This window comes from Euprymna scolopes, chromosome 9 (assembly GCF_053919585.1).
Source record: "Euprymna scolopes isolate OS-2025 chromosome 9, ASM5391958v1, whole genome shotgun sequence".
Lineage (NCBI taxonomy): Eukaryota > Metazoa > Mollusca > Cephalopoda > Sepiida > Sepiolidae > Euprymna > Euprymna scolopes.
In genome coordinates this window covers 84,705,427-84,712,288 of record NC_136490.1, presented here as the reverse complement: position 1 = coordinate 84,712,288, position 6,862 = coordinate 84,705,427, and the positions used below count along the sequence as shown (strand labels likewise).

General features: G+C 35.9%; 1 pseudogene; it reads right to left on the bottom strand.

Annotated features, from left to right (window-relative positions):
• Window positions 1–5,581: 5,581 nt before the first annotated feature.
• On the bottom strand, window positions 5,582–5,715 carry LOC145285423 (U2 spliceosomal RNA; annotated as a pseudogene).
• Between the last annotated feature and the right edge of the window lie 1,147 nt (window positions 5,716–6,862).

Below are 6,862 nucleotides of genomic sequence, written 5' to 3'. Positions count from 1 at the left end.
CCGTCCTGATGTTGTAGGGGGCACATATTCTCTGAATCTTTTCGGAGATGCCTCGTTTGTATGGTAGGCAGACCGTTGGAGGTTTTTGGGTTTCATTCTCCTCTCTTATACTATTAACACGTCTGGTGGATAGTATGCTATCGGGGTAGTTGTTACGACGGAGGATATTCTTCAACCTGACCATTTCTTGGTGGTATGTAATGGTGTCGCTACTTATTGTCTCTGCTCGATGTTGTAAGCAGCGTGCGATTCCATGTTTGATACTGTATGGGTGATGGGAGTTGAAGTTTAGGTATTGTCCGGTGAAGGTAGGCTTGCGATATACGGATGTCTTAAACCCATGCTCTGTGCGTGATATGAGTATATCAAGGAAGGCCAGTTGATTATCTTTTTCTTTCTCCATTTTGAACTGTATCGATGGTCTTATTGAGTTCACATGATCTAGGAGAGCCTGGATGTCTTCCTGATGGGGCCAGAGTATGAAGGTGTCATCAACGTATCTTAGCCACATGGTGGGCTTTAAGGGAGCTGAACCTAAGGCCATGTTTTTGAAGTATTCCATGTATATGTTCGCCATCACTGGTGATAATGGCGAGCCCATAGCTAGTCCCTCCTCTTGTCGATATAGGTCAGTACCCATTCTGAAGTAGGTTGTTTCTATGCAGAATGTCAGCATTTCCATTAAGTTTGGCAATGGTACACATGTGCGCTCTTCTATGGAGAGGTCCGCAGCTAGTTTGTCTTGAATTACTGCTAGTGCCTCACTAGTTGGGACTTTAGTGAACAGGCTAACCACATCTAGGCTTACCATTTGGTTTGTACTGATGGGTGCTCCCTTGATCAGTTCCGTGAAGTGGGCAGAATTCTTTACATGTGTTGCTGACTTGCCTGCTAATGGGTTTATTATATCCACAAGGTACCTGCTCAGTGGGTGGCATGCTGAGCCTCGGCAGCTCACTATGGGTCTGAGTGGAATACCGTCTTTGTGTATCTTGAGGAGACCGTACATATGTGGTAGCTTACTGTAATGCTGGACCAGCTGTCTATATCTCATCGGAGCGATGTGTTCCTTGTTTTTCGTAAGGATTTGTAACAGCTTTCTTTCGGTTTTCAAAGTTGGGTCCTTCTTTATTTTACCGTAGCTACCATCTGCGATTAGGCCTGCCATTTTTTCAGAGTATTCTGACATGTCCATCACCACAGTAGCATTGCCTTTGTCTGCTGGCAGAATTATTATACTGCTGTCACCCTGTAGGTTTCTTATAGCCAGCCTATCTTCCCGAGAGATGTTTGATTTAGGAGGCTTGGCTTTCTCGAGTACTTGTCTCACTTTCCATCTTATTTCATCACCTTGGGTTGATGGGATTCTCAGGGCTATATCTTCCATGTGTGTTATGATATCTAAGAATGGAACGCGTTTGGTTGTTGTTGCGAAGTTGAGACCTTTATTTAGTACTGCTTCCTCTGAGTGACTCAGTTGGCGGCTGCTGAGGTTGATGACCGCTTTCACAGGTGAGCGGTGTTTTGATGTTACAATCCTCTGGTCTTTGAGCTTTGTGAGCTTCTTGATTTGGCGTCCTTTGACCTTCTCATATTGTTGTCTGTACGATTTATCCAGATCTGATTGGATTCTCACCCTGTCTTCCTCTTGGGTCACTTTGACAGGGAACGATGTTAAGGTATTGGAGATTTCGTTCCTTAGTTTTTGTTTATTCCAGCGGGTGTGTTGGATCCTTTCTCGAACGAGGGCATGCCCTGCCCTTTCCACGACTCTACGTGCCTTCCTGGAATCCACTGCTGTTTTTAATGTCAACCCTGCTGGTATGAGTTTTAAGTCTCTACATCTGTACAGGAAGGTTAGATGGTTAGCGAGTCTTGCCAGTTTCATATGACGCTTTTCTAGGTGTCGCCATTCAATCCTAATGTCGGGTCCGTACCGATTCGATAGTAATTGTCTGTATTTTTGAGATGAGTTGTTTTCATTGATTGAGATTGTCGGACTGACTTCCTCATCTTGGTTGTTATTGTCACAACGTTTCGGCCGTTTTGCCCTCCGGCCTTCGTCAGGTGAACGGTTTGTTAGGAGTCTCGAACCCAACCCTTTATTATTCTTACGGGGGTACCGTGTTCGGACTCCAGCTAGAACATGACCAAAAACTGCATATACTCCATCCCATGCAGTTGCAGAAAGGTTTACAAGGGTGAAACATGCCGCCCCCTTAAAGTAAGGGTGGAAGAACACCGAAAAGCGGTAACTAAAGGGGAGACGGAAAAATCGAGTATAGCCAACCATGTCTGGATGGAGAGGGGGGATCATCGCCCCCTATGGGATGAAGTAAAAATAATAAACAGAGAGACCCACTGGAAAGTGAGAAAACTTAAAGAAACACCTCACATGCTCGGACATAACAACCTACTGAGCAAACCAAGCATAAAGCTGAATGCAATTTGGACACCTCTGATAGAGAGAGAAAACCTTGAATAACAACATAGGTTTAACATTAACAAAAACCAACTAAGAATTGTCCTAGTGACATATGGCCGAGTAGTCCTAGACGTTGTATCAAAGTTTACAGTTATCCAAAGGTGCTGAGTTCAATCCTGAACGAAGGCAGTGAAAAAGTAACATTGAAAAACAGAGAATCAGCAACTATGTCCCAAAGCCTAGCTGGAGTCCGAACACGGTACCCCCGTAAGAATAATAAAGGGTTGGGTTCGAGACTCCTAACAAACCGTTCACCTGACGAAGGCCGGAGGGCAAAACGGCCGAAACGTTGTGACAATAACAACCAAGATGAGGAAATCAGTCCGACAATCTCAATCAACAAGTTATTGTCTTTAAATTCTTTTTTAGTCAAATACAAGTTATAGCTTTTAAAGGTTTTTGTTGTAGTCAAATACAAGTTATTGTCTTTAAATTTTTTTTGTAGTCAAATACAAGTTATTGTCTTTAAATTTTTTTTGTAGTCAAATACAAGTTATTGTCTTAAAAAATTTTTTTGTAGTCAAATACAATTTATTGTCTTTAAATTTTTGTTGTAGTAAAATACAAGTTATTGTCTTTAAAGTTTTTTTTGTAGTCAAATACAAGTTATTGTCTTTAAATGTTTTTGTAGTCAAATACAAGTTATTGTCTTTAAATTTTTTTGTAGTCAAATACAAGTTATTGTCTTTAAAGTTTTTTGTAGTCAAATACAAGTTATTGTCTTTAAATTTTTTTGTAGTCAAATACAAGTTATTGTCTTTAAATTTTTTTGTAGTCAAATACAAGTTATAGCTTTTAAAGGTTTTTGTTGTAGTCAAATACAAGTTATTGTCTTTAATTTTTTTTGTAGTCAAATACAATTTATTGTCTTTAAATTTTTTTGTAGTCAAATACAAGTTATTGTCTTTAAATTTTTTTGTAGTCAAATACAAGTTATTGTCTTTAAATTTTTTTGTAGTCAAATACAAGTTATTGTCTTTAAAGTTTTTTGTAGTCAAATACAAGTTATTGTCTTTAAATTTTTTTTTGTAGTCAAATACAAGTTATTGTCTTTAAATTTTTTTGTAGTCAAATACAAGTTATTGTCTTTAAATTTTTTTGTAGTCAAATACAAGTTATTGTCTTTAAATTTTTTTGTAGTCAAATACAAGTTATTGTCTTTAAATTTTTTTGTAGTCAAATACAAGTTATTGTCTTTAAATGTTTTTGTAGTCAAATACAAGTTATTGTCTTTAAAGTTTTTTGTAGTCAAATACAAGTTATTGTCTTTAAATTTTTTTGTAGTCAAATACAAGTTATTGTCTTTAAATGTTTTTGTAGTCAAATACAAGTTATTGTCTTTAAATTTTTTTGTAGTCAAATACAAGTTATAGCTTTTAAAGGTTTTTGTGGTAGTCAAATACAAGTTATTGTCTTTAATTTTTTTTGTAGTCAAATACAAGTTATTGTCTTTAAATTTTTTTGTAGTCAAATACAATTTATTGTCTTTAAATTTTTGCTGTAGTCAAATACAATTTATTGTCTTTAAAGTTTTTTTGTAGTCAAATACAAGTTATTGTTTTTAAAGTTTTTTGTAGTCAAATACAAGTTATTGTCTTTAAAGTTTTTTTGTAGTCAAATACAATTTATTGTCTTTAAATTTTTTTGTAGTCAAATACAAGTTATTGTCTTTAAATTTTTTTGTAGTCAAATACAAGTTATTGTCTTTAAATGTTTTTGTAGTCAAATACAAGTTATTGTTTTTAAAGGTTTTTGTTGTAGTCAAATACAAGTTATTGTCTTTAAAGTTTTTTTGTAGTCAAATACAATTTATTGTCTTTAAATTTTTTTGTAGTCAAATACAAGTTATTGTCTTTAAATTTTTTTGTAGTCAAATACAAGTTATTGTCTTTAAATGTTTTTGTAGTCAAATACAAGTTATTGTTTTTAAATTTTTTTGTAGTCAAATACAAGTTATTGTCTTTAAAGTTTTTTGTAGTCAAATACAAGTTATTATCTTTCAATTGTTTTATAGTCAAATACAAGTTATTGTCTTTAAATTTTTTTGTAGTCAAATACAAGTTATTGTCTTTAAAGTTTTTTGTAGTCAAATACAAGTTATAGCTTTTAAAGCTTTTTGTTGTAGTCAAATACAAGTTATTGTCTTTAAAGTTTTTTGTAGTCAAATACAAGTTATTGTCTTTAAATTTTTTTTGTAGTCAAATACAATTTATTGTCTTTAAATTTTTTTGTAGTCAAATACATGTTATTGTCTTTAAATTTTTTTGTAGTCAAATACAATTTATTGTCTTTAAATTTTTTGTAGTCAAATACAAGTTATTGTCTTTAAATTTTTTTTTGTAGTCAAATACAAATTATTGTCTTTAAATTTTTTTTTTGTAGACAAATACAAGTTATTGTCTTTAAATTTTTTTTGTAGTCAAATACAAGTTATTGTCTTTAAAGTTCCCATTGTACAAGTAAATAACGATTTAAACAGAAGAGCACAGCGATACATTCAATATTACAGTATGGTTACATTTTGTCATTCTATGCAATTTGCTACAATGAAATCTCAAGTTTGAATCTCACTCAACTATATGAGCAGAATCCATCAGAGGTTAGATACATCTTCATCGTATTGAAACAATGCTGTAATACTCATGTTACTCAGTCGGCCATGTTATTAATTGATGGAATGTCACATCCACAACTTGTAGTGTTATTAAACATTTTCTTATGAGCATCTTTTGAACTCACATCTTCTCAGTGAAAAATGGCTGATGTCCAATAGAATGCAAACCACACATATAGCATCTATTTTCGCATGCAGTATCTTGCACTGGAGAGGCAAGTTGACGTCTTTGAACATGGTATTTAGTTCAGTTAAATTAATATTTTGTGTAATTCTCAGGTCGCAACTTTCAAATATTCTCCAACAGTGTTCAGTACGTCTCCAATGCTAGTTCAGTTGCCAGCAAGTTGTCATCAACACATAAATTCAGTTCTTGGTCGTCCATGCATCAATTCTCATGAGCCATTTTTCTTTATTGTACCTATTTACAATGCCTCCCCACGGGGCAGAGTTAGACACCAGGGTCGTTTTTTTACGTGGAGAAAAGGTACAAAAATAAAAAATTCTCTCAGTCGTGAAGGACTGTTCCTCCACTGAAAGAGAACAAGAAATGGAAGTGCAGCATCCGAAGAACAGATACTACACTTTGATCTTTGCCAAAAGGCCAAGATTGTACCTCTTTACTATGCCTCCCCACGGGACAGAGTTAGACACCAGGGTCGTTTTTTAACGTGGAGAAAAGGTACAAAAATAAAAATTGTCTCAGTCGTGAAGGATTTCTCCTCCACCGAAAGAGAACAAGAAATAGAAGTGCAGTATCTGAAGAACAGATGGTATTTATTTGCTCCCCCACCGAGCAAATTAGGCACAAGGCCAATTTTTAATGTGAGGAGTGAAGGGAGGGGGAAGGGAAAAAGGGGACCAGCTCCCGAGAGGTGGGAAATGGGAGCTGGTTAAAGGTCAGGCATGTGGGGTTGCCCCCACATCTGGTCTTTGCTAGTCATAGCTAGTCATAGCTAGTCATAGCTTGCAGCATCTGCCGGAACAGATACCACACTTTGATCTTGTCCCGAAGGCCAACGTCATTGTAATCCACAGTTTTGCAAATCATATACTAGAGAAAAGTGTCCTTAACTTCATCATGATTGAACATGAATCACTCAGCAGGCCATATGGAATCACATACCCACAAAAAGAATATCGTTTATCTTATGTCAACGTTGGGAACTTCTTGGATCATATTTCCATCCAAACTGTCAATCCCAGAACTCGTGTATCATTTACAACTGTTCTGGATCCTTACATTACTGAACCAAATGTTCCCTTGTACAAAACAGGTATGACATCTTCGCCAACATGGATATTGTCGCTGCAAGCCGATGTTGTGCGGTTCATGGCTTCCTCTTGCAATAGCACCATACTGACAATGTCTATCATGGTGTGGAGTGGAGGCAACTCCAGACTAAATCTCAACGTCTCAGTAACTTTGTTTCATTATTGAAAGATATTTTCTCCATGTCTGAGTTTTCATCCACCTCCATTGTCTTACATTTCTTGCACATAAATTGGTTATCCTCTCTCAAACTTTTAGTACTTCCACTGCACTTCTTGTATATCCAATACTAACAGGTACCACAAAAAACTGAGTTGCACACATCCCTCTCTTCACAAACTGGGTTGGTCCATTTTCTTCTTTTTGGGGAGCTTTCCAACATTACAACCACTGATGAGCACGTTGCTCTTGTTGACATTTACTTTCAGACCTTTATTTTTCATGGCTTTCTTCCTCTTTAACGTAACAAGTAGGTCGTCCATTGTTTCAC